The sequence below is a fragment of the Vigna radiata genome, chromosome 8 (assembly GCF_000741045.1).
Source record: "Vigna radiata var. radiata cultivar VC1973A chromosome 8, Vradiata_ver6, whole genome shotgun sequence".
Classification (NCBI taxonomy): domain Eukaryota; kingdom Viridiplantae; phylum Streptophyta; class Magnoliopsida; order Fabales; family Fabaceae; genus Vigna; species Vigna radiata.
The window spans coordinates 2,123,954-2,131,896 of record NC_028358.1 but is presented as its reverse complement, the minus strand read 5'-3'; positions in this window follow the sequence as shown (position 1 = coordinate 2,131,896).

Sequence of the window (7,943 nt, the reverse complement as noted above, 5' to 3'; positions counted from 1 at the left end):
AATTCTGAGGATCAAAGAAGTTGGATTGTTAATGGCCAGAGACTGAAACATTATTTGGGTGGTGAGGTTGAACGCCTCACCACAACTATTAAATTATCTGAGCCATGAGATTATGGGTCAAGCTAGTGACGTTAAAGAAGCGCTTGCTAGGAGGCACCCTAGCACATGTTTGTATATATTTGTGTTGTATATATATATGTGTTTGTGTTCTTGTTTTTGTTCTTGTGATCCTGAGTTGAGTGTGGAGAGGAAAAGTTGATAATGCATGAAAGTGAATTCAGAAGCTTTAGTCGCAAAGCGCACAGCTGAGGTGCGCTAGGCGACTAAATAATTTTTAGGAAAATATGCTTACTCGCATAGCGCACACCATTCGCTCTGCGAGAGAGAAAAATAATTTGGCATTAAATTGAATTTCGCACAGCGCACACTTTGCGCTGTGCATCTAAAATTTTAATTTTCTCTCGAAGAGCGATTCACATAGCGAAATGGAGTGGCTAAGCGAGCAAAGGTTCACTGGAAAATTAATTGATAGATTCGCTCTGCGAAATTCTGTGCAGAGCGAGAGAGAAGTTTTCATGCTAATTCGCAAAGCGCACAGCTGAGGTGCGCTCTGCGAATTGATTCTGGAAAGTGTTGATAGTATTGATTCTGGTGCGCTAGGCGAATTTCTTTTTCTAAAAAAAAAAAAGAAATTTATTCATTCGCATAGCGCACAGACCCTGGTGCGCTCAGCGAATGGAGTTAAAATTCCAAAAAAAAATTAATAAAAAAATCAAAACGGTCTGAAAAATAGAAGTGCAGTTAATGCACTCCGATTCGCATAGCGCACAGACCCTGGTGCGCTAGGCGAATCCATTCTGAAGGGAGTTACAATTTTAAAACTTCCCCACTTCTCTGTATCTCACTTTTACCACCTTTCCATCTCCTCCTCTGCGCACACTACCTTCTCCCAACCTCTTCACATTTTCTTTTTACTCCATTGCACCATAAACACTTCTCTAAATCTGTTCAAGCAAGTGCTTGCAATCTTTCTCAACTCATCTCTATTCACATTCCGTGCACACTCATTAGGTTGGTTCCCTCTCTGTTCTTCCTTGTTCTTTCTTGTTTAATATGTAGATTAGGAATTTTGGTTGCATGATTGAGAATCTGTCTGTCCATGTTTGGTGATTGTGGTCTATGGATAGTCTTTGTGAAGTCATTGTGTTAGAGATAGGATTCGCTGTGCGAACGTATTCCATTTTGAAAAGGGGAACTTTGCATAAAATATTTTCGATCCCTTTGCATATGTTTTCGCATAGCGAATCCTGTTGGGTCTCCAAAAAGATTGGTTTTCGCAAAGCGACCACTGTCGCATAGCGAATGGTCTCTGTAAATGATGTCTCGCATAGCGACCAGGGTCGCGTAGCGAATGGATCTGAATGTTCATATTTGAGTTTCGCACAGCGACCAGAGTCGCATAGCGAAGGAATTATATCTCGCTCAGCGACTGTTTTCGCATAGCGAGAATTAATTCTGAAAATCATTCAATTTTATCTGTCGCAGAGCGCACAAACCTGTGTGCGCATAGCGAGTGCATTCTTTTCGCTCTGCGATTGTTTTCGCATAGCGAAAGACGTCTGTCATGAACCACAGTTCACAAATTCGCACAGCGTACACTGCTATGTGCGCACAGCGAATTTCACTTGACCGAGACTCTTCTGAATAATCTGACTCCTTCTTCCACAATTGTTTTCTCTTGTTTCTTTCTTGCAGATGATGCCTCCCAAAAATACTTACCATGTTCCGACTGCATATGAAAAGAAGAGGAAGGCCACAAAAGGGTCCTCTTCTAGATCACAGCCTGCAGTCCATCAAGATGAGAACCTAGTTCTCAATTTTGATCAGAACAGGTTTGTGTTAGAAATTGCCCAGGAGAGGTTCAATCAGAATATCATGGGCAGAGGACTCTTGCCTGAGAGGAGGGTAGAACTGAAACTGGGGGAATACGACCACATCTCGGAAGAGTTGGCTAGGAGAAAATGGAATCACTTATTAGCCAACCTTCCAGATGAAATAGATGAGGTATTGGTAAAAGAGTTTTACGCCAATGCATGGGATCCCGAACAAGTCCAGACTCCTAGCACTAGAGCTTCTACAGTGCGTGGGAAGCTCATTCGTTATGACCGGAAAGCCTTAAATAGGCTGCTGCACACATTGATGTTTATTCCGTGCCCAATTGGCACGTTTATGTCCGGTCATCCTGATCATGACTTGATAGCTTCCACACTTTGTCTGCCTGGCTATGGATACCAGCTTGGGACTAGTGGCACACCTGTGAGAATATTGAGGAAGCATCTAAACTCGGTGGCCACAATCTGGAGTACTTTTTCTTTCACCAACATCTGCCTCAATTCCCACACCTCTGACATCAACCTGGAGCGCTCCTACTTGATATATGGGATTATGACTGGTATCAGTATGGATATCGGAGCGTTCATCTCTCAGGAGATCTCATTGATGGCTAATAATGACTCCTGCAAACTTGGATTCCCTACCTTGGTGACTGCTTTATGTAAAGCAAATGGAGTTGCAGGGGTATCGGATATTACATTGAAACTGCAGCCTCCTCTCAACAAAAGATTTTTTGACCGTAACTGTGTTAACAGAGGGGAGTCGTCTGCTACTGATGCCCCTCCTCCAGTTCCTCCTCCACGCAGACGAGCAGCTAGGCCACCCACCTCCTCCCATACTGTTTCCTCCATCTGATCTGCATACTGATTATATGATCCAGAGTATGGCGAGGATGGATGATATTCGAGACTGTTGCTACACAATGCGGCAGGGACAGGTATCTTTGCAGGATAGCATGTACCAGCTTTCATTAGGTACACCTGGCGTCCCTGCAGATTCCGTGATGAATGGCGACCAGTTCATTGAGCACATTCCTTGGCCTGAGGACAGGCCTGAGTCTAGGTGGGGGAGAGCTTTCCCAGCCTACACGACAGCACCACAGTCAGAGTTTCAGCAGGAGGGCATGACGGCTGATGATGAGGGTCATGAGGAGCCAGAGGAGCCAGACCCTAGGTGGATGCAGCAGAGTCAACACACACAGCACAACCATTGGAGATCTGGACCAGATGGGTCGTGGTAGAGAGCTGATGGACAGATGCTCTTCATGTTGCCTGTTTTATGTTATGTTTTTATGTTTTTATGTTCAGTTTAGTTGTTATTNTGGAACTCTGTTACTGTTTAGGATTATGTTGTAAAGACTTTGACTTTGATGTTTTGATTTAATGACTATGCATGTTCTGATTGTGTTATGTGGTTCTTAAGGATGATGACTTGTATGTGTGGTTACTGTGTTTCAGAATTTATCTGTGTGTTAGAATATAACAAGATCTGTGAGTGTTGAGAGCTACTGATTGAGAGATAAAGAGTTGTCTGGATATGGAATTGGTTTTTGCATGAGTTTGATTCTACGTACATATACACACTTTGGTTAAGGATGAAAAAGGCCCTGTTTGATATTGATTATGCAGCTACTTGGCCAGATAGTAATATGTTATCCTACCTTACACCTTAGAAGAGAACATGTATTGTGAATTTGTGAGGTTAAGGTTGAATTCAAGTTTGGGGGAAGAAAAGATAAAAAAAAAAAAAATAAATAAATAAAAATAAAAATTGCTCAAATTGAAAAAGAAGGTTGAGCTGTAAAAGAAAATGGTGTATGATAAATGATATATGTTGGGGATTGAGTACTGAATTGGGAATTGAAATTGTTCTCTTCTTAATAGGTGTCTTTGAATCCAAGAAAAACCATTATTCTTTTCTAGCCAAGCCAAGCCTTACCCTGAAAAGACCTTTGGACTTAACCAATAGTGTGTGAAGTGTGTGAATCAAACGAAATGCAAAAGCTGATGAAGTTCTAAGACAATTCTACTGTCATGTGAGGACAAACACTTTGAGAGGTGAGAATTATTTTGATCTGGTTGTGCATATTCTATATACAGGTGAATTTTTGAGTACTGGACCATGTCATATTTGTTTGAATCCTTAGGAATGCATGTGATTTGTCTGATGTGTATAGTCATTTTATCAAAACGTTAAATGTCTGTATTGTGTTGTTCATTTGTTTTTTTTGTGATTTCCTGAGGGCATGAAATAGTTCAAGTTTGGGGGAGTTGATAAGTGTGAAAAACAAATATTTTTACACTTATAAATTACCTTAATAATGTAATTATTCATGTTTTTACTCAGTGAAAAGTTGTAATTTGTAGCAGAGTGTTTCGTAAATTATTGTTCAGGAAAAATTGCATAAATGTGAAGTTGACAGCCAATTCTCGCACAGCCAGCAAAATTCGCAGAGCCAGAGGAATACATTCGCACAGCGCACCACTATTGGTTCGCTGAGCGAATCAACCAATTTGGAGGAGCAAAAGTCAATAATTCGCTAAGCGCACCAGTATTGGTTCGGTAAGCGAATTACAGCAGAAAAGAGAAAAAATGGCAAATTCGCAAAGCGCACCTGAGGTTGTGCGCTGAGCGAATTACAGCAGTTGAGCTGCATAAATAAAAATTAATTCGCACAACGAATTTGCTTCTGTGCGCTGAGCGAATGGTGCAAGTTACTGAAAAAATTAACTGGCTCTTAATGATACGTGAGAGGGAGGAAGGTATTCTTCAGACACACAAGAAAAATTAGATAACCTCTCTGAAGACCAAAGAAGACGCTGAGAGGACTTTCTAAAGACATCAAGACTACACATGATGCAAGGAATTGCAAAAATGAGTACGTTTGTGATGTTCAGGATAAGCTAAATTCTCTTTCATTGGAATTGGCTGTATGGCAAAACATTGATGTAATTGTCCTAATCAATAAATGTATTTGTTCATGTTCTTTTCTTTACTTGATTTTGATTATATGGAAGTATAATTTTTCTTAAAGGTTCTTTTTGTACTGGGAAGTATTTTTAGAACCAGAAACGTAAGAAAAGAAGCTAAAAGTGATTACGCTAGGAATAGCTTACATGCTTTTGGCCATTCTGACATCTGAACTCAATGCAAAATTATTCATTAAATTAATTAAGGAATTAATAATTTAAGGAATAATTTTAGAACTTGTTTTAAGGAATTNAAGCAAGATATCAACTTGTGANTGCATGAACAGATCATAGATTATACAGNATGTTACTGAGATNTTAGTCTGAAACCAATTCCAATGATTGTTCGTATCATATTTTCATCTTAACTTTTACGTTGTTAAATTCTGTGTTCTTTATGCAAAAATCAAAGCAACTTTCATCAACAAGAATTGATCTTGATATAATTTTTAAATTAAATAACGTAACACAAATTCCCTGAGGAGAACGATACTTTTCTTATCACTGTATTACTTGTAACGATTTGGTATACTTGCCAAAAAGTTATCAAATTTGAAGAGTGTATGATTACATTTTATTTTTTAAACAATCATTTATTTTTATTTTCATAATGGATAATTTTTTTTATTCTCGTTTCTATCAGTAAATGAATATGCAATAATAATACATATTATTCGTGTCTCTGTAGTTAATTAAAACAAAATTGTATCATACGTATTCATATCTTACTGTCAATGTGAGAATTTTTGTCAAAATCAGGTTTGTGCTTATATAATTTCCATTCAGACATATACATTTCTAATCTTTTGTAGACATCATCCTTTAAAAAGGTATATGTAAAAACTTTTGTGTTCAAACAAAATTATAAGAGGAGAAACTTAATAACACTAAGTTTCCAAATTTTAAATTAAGTTGATTATCTTTTTCTTCTCAATTTTTATTTATTTATGATTTCAGTCCTTTATTTTACTTTTAATTTAGTTAAATATATTTTTATTTTCTTATCTTTAACCCGAGATTAAAATTTAGTTCTAATTAATAATTTGATATATTTTATTTTTCAAACCTCAAAAATAAATAAATATAATTCTTTTAATCTAACTACATTAAATAATTTTCAATATTTTTTATGTGTTAAATTTTTTTAAACAAACATTAAGACTGAAGATGTTAAACGATATAAACAAAACACATGCTAGCATATATGACGTTTGACATGAAAAAAAAAAAATAACGTGAATAAGTTAAAACAGCTATATCCTTTATTCTTAAGATTCAAGTATTAAAATATATCAAAATTTAATGTAAAAACATATTCTAATTTTACTTCAAAATTTTGAAATTATAGACATATTTAACCCATTTTAATGCGAGAGACTCTCCATCCTTTTTTTTCCTCATTATCACTTTTAGTGTAATTAGGGACTTTGATATCATAGTTACATGTAGTTATTATTTTATTAAATTGTTTTTCAATATTATAAAAAATACATAATTATTCTATAAAACATTGAACAACCAGTAAAGTTGTTCCATATTAACATTCTTACATGATACATGATGAGACACGTAAAATATTATTTGAGTTCAACACTAGTGCAGAATTGGTTTTTAACGTCACCCCTTAGACGTCAGTTAAGTGGGAATCCGACGTAAATTAATGACCGGTGACACTTTCGTAAATAAGTTGTCAATATAGACGTCAGTTAAGAGGACCCGACATCTATAATATGATCGACGTCGGCTCCCCCGAAAAGACGTCAAAACTAAACGAAAAAGTTAATAAAAAATAATTTTTTATTCTATTTAGACGTCTGTTATGGGGGGAACAGACTTCTAAAGCACTTTACACGTTTGTTATTGTGGGAACCGACGTCTAAACCCTAAACTCAAACATTTAAAAAGTCATTTTTTGACTCCATATAGACGTTTGATCCCGTCAATACGACTTCTAAAGCACTTTAGACGTTTGTTATTGGGGGAACCAACGTTTAAACCCTAAATCCAAAAATTTAAAAAGACACTTTTTGGCTCCATATAGACGTCTGATCCCGCCAATCCGACTTCTAAAGCACTTTAGACGTCTGTTATTGGGGGAACCGATGTCTAAACCCTAAACCCAGAAATTTGAAAAGTCACTTTTTGACTTCACTTAGATGTCTGTTATGGGTGGAAACCGACTTCTAAAGCCCTTTAGACATCTGTTATAGTGGAACAAACTTCTAAATGTCGGCATTAAAACATCATGATCGCGAGGCAATCGTTACGCGCACTCATTGTTCATCATCTTCTTCGCGTTTTCTCTCTATGGGTTACACTTTTCAGGTTCGTTTTCTCATTTTTGCACCGTTTTAAATTAGTTTTACTCCAATTACATGACTCTTTGATGCATTATCTTTCATTTGAACCGATTAAATTGCGTTTTTGTTGGGTTTTGGTGCAGTTATTTGTCGCGTTTTCTCTCTACGGGTTACGTTTTTCAGGTTCGTTTTCTCACTTTTGCACCGTTTTAAATTAGTTTTACTCCGATTACATCACTCTTTTATGCATTATCTTTCATTTGAACCGATTAAAATGCGTTTTCGTTGGGTTTTGGTGCAGTTATTCTCGTGTGCTTGGGCGACGTTCTTTGGCGACGATTTCTTGCGTCTTGCACTCTACAATTCCCTCTACTATGTTTTTAAAACCACCCAATAAAAAAAAATATACAATACATTCTTTTCAACTAAAATATAAAATTGTAAACTCGAATTATGATTAGTCAGGAGCAACCTCAAAGACGTCTGACTTGTATGGATCGGACGTCTATATAGACGTCTGACCTATATAGGTCCGACATCTATATAGATGTCTGTCATTACCTGACTGATGCAAAGTAAAGACGTCGGATACGAAACTGACGTTAAAAGCCCAAATTAACCGACATTAAACTGCGTTTTTGCACTAGTGCAAGCAAAAATATTTCTGTTAAAATATTTTTACGTTCTTCAACTTATCTTATCTTCAAATTTTATATTTCTAATTAATTTGTGAATATTAAATTAAATACGTTTTTTAGATTTATATTCACATTAGTTATAA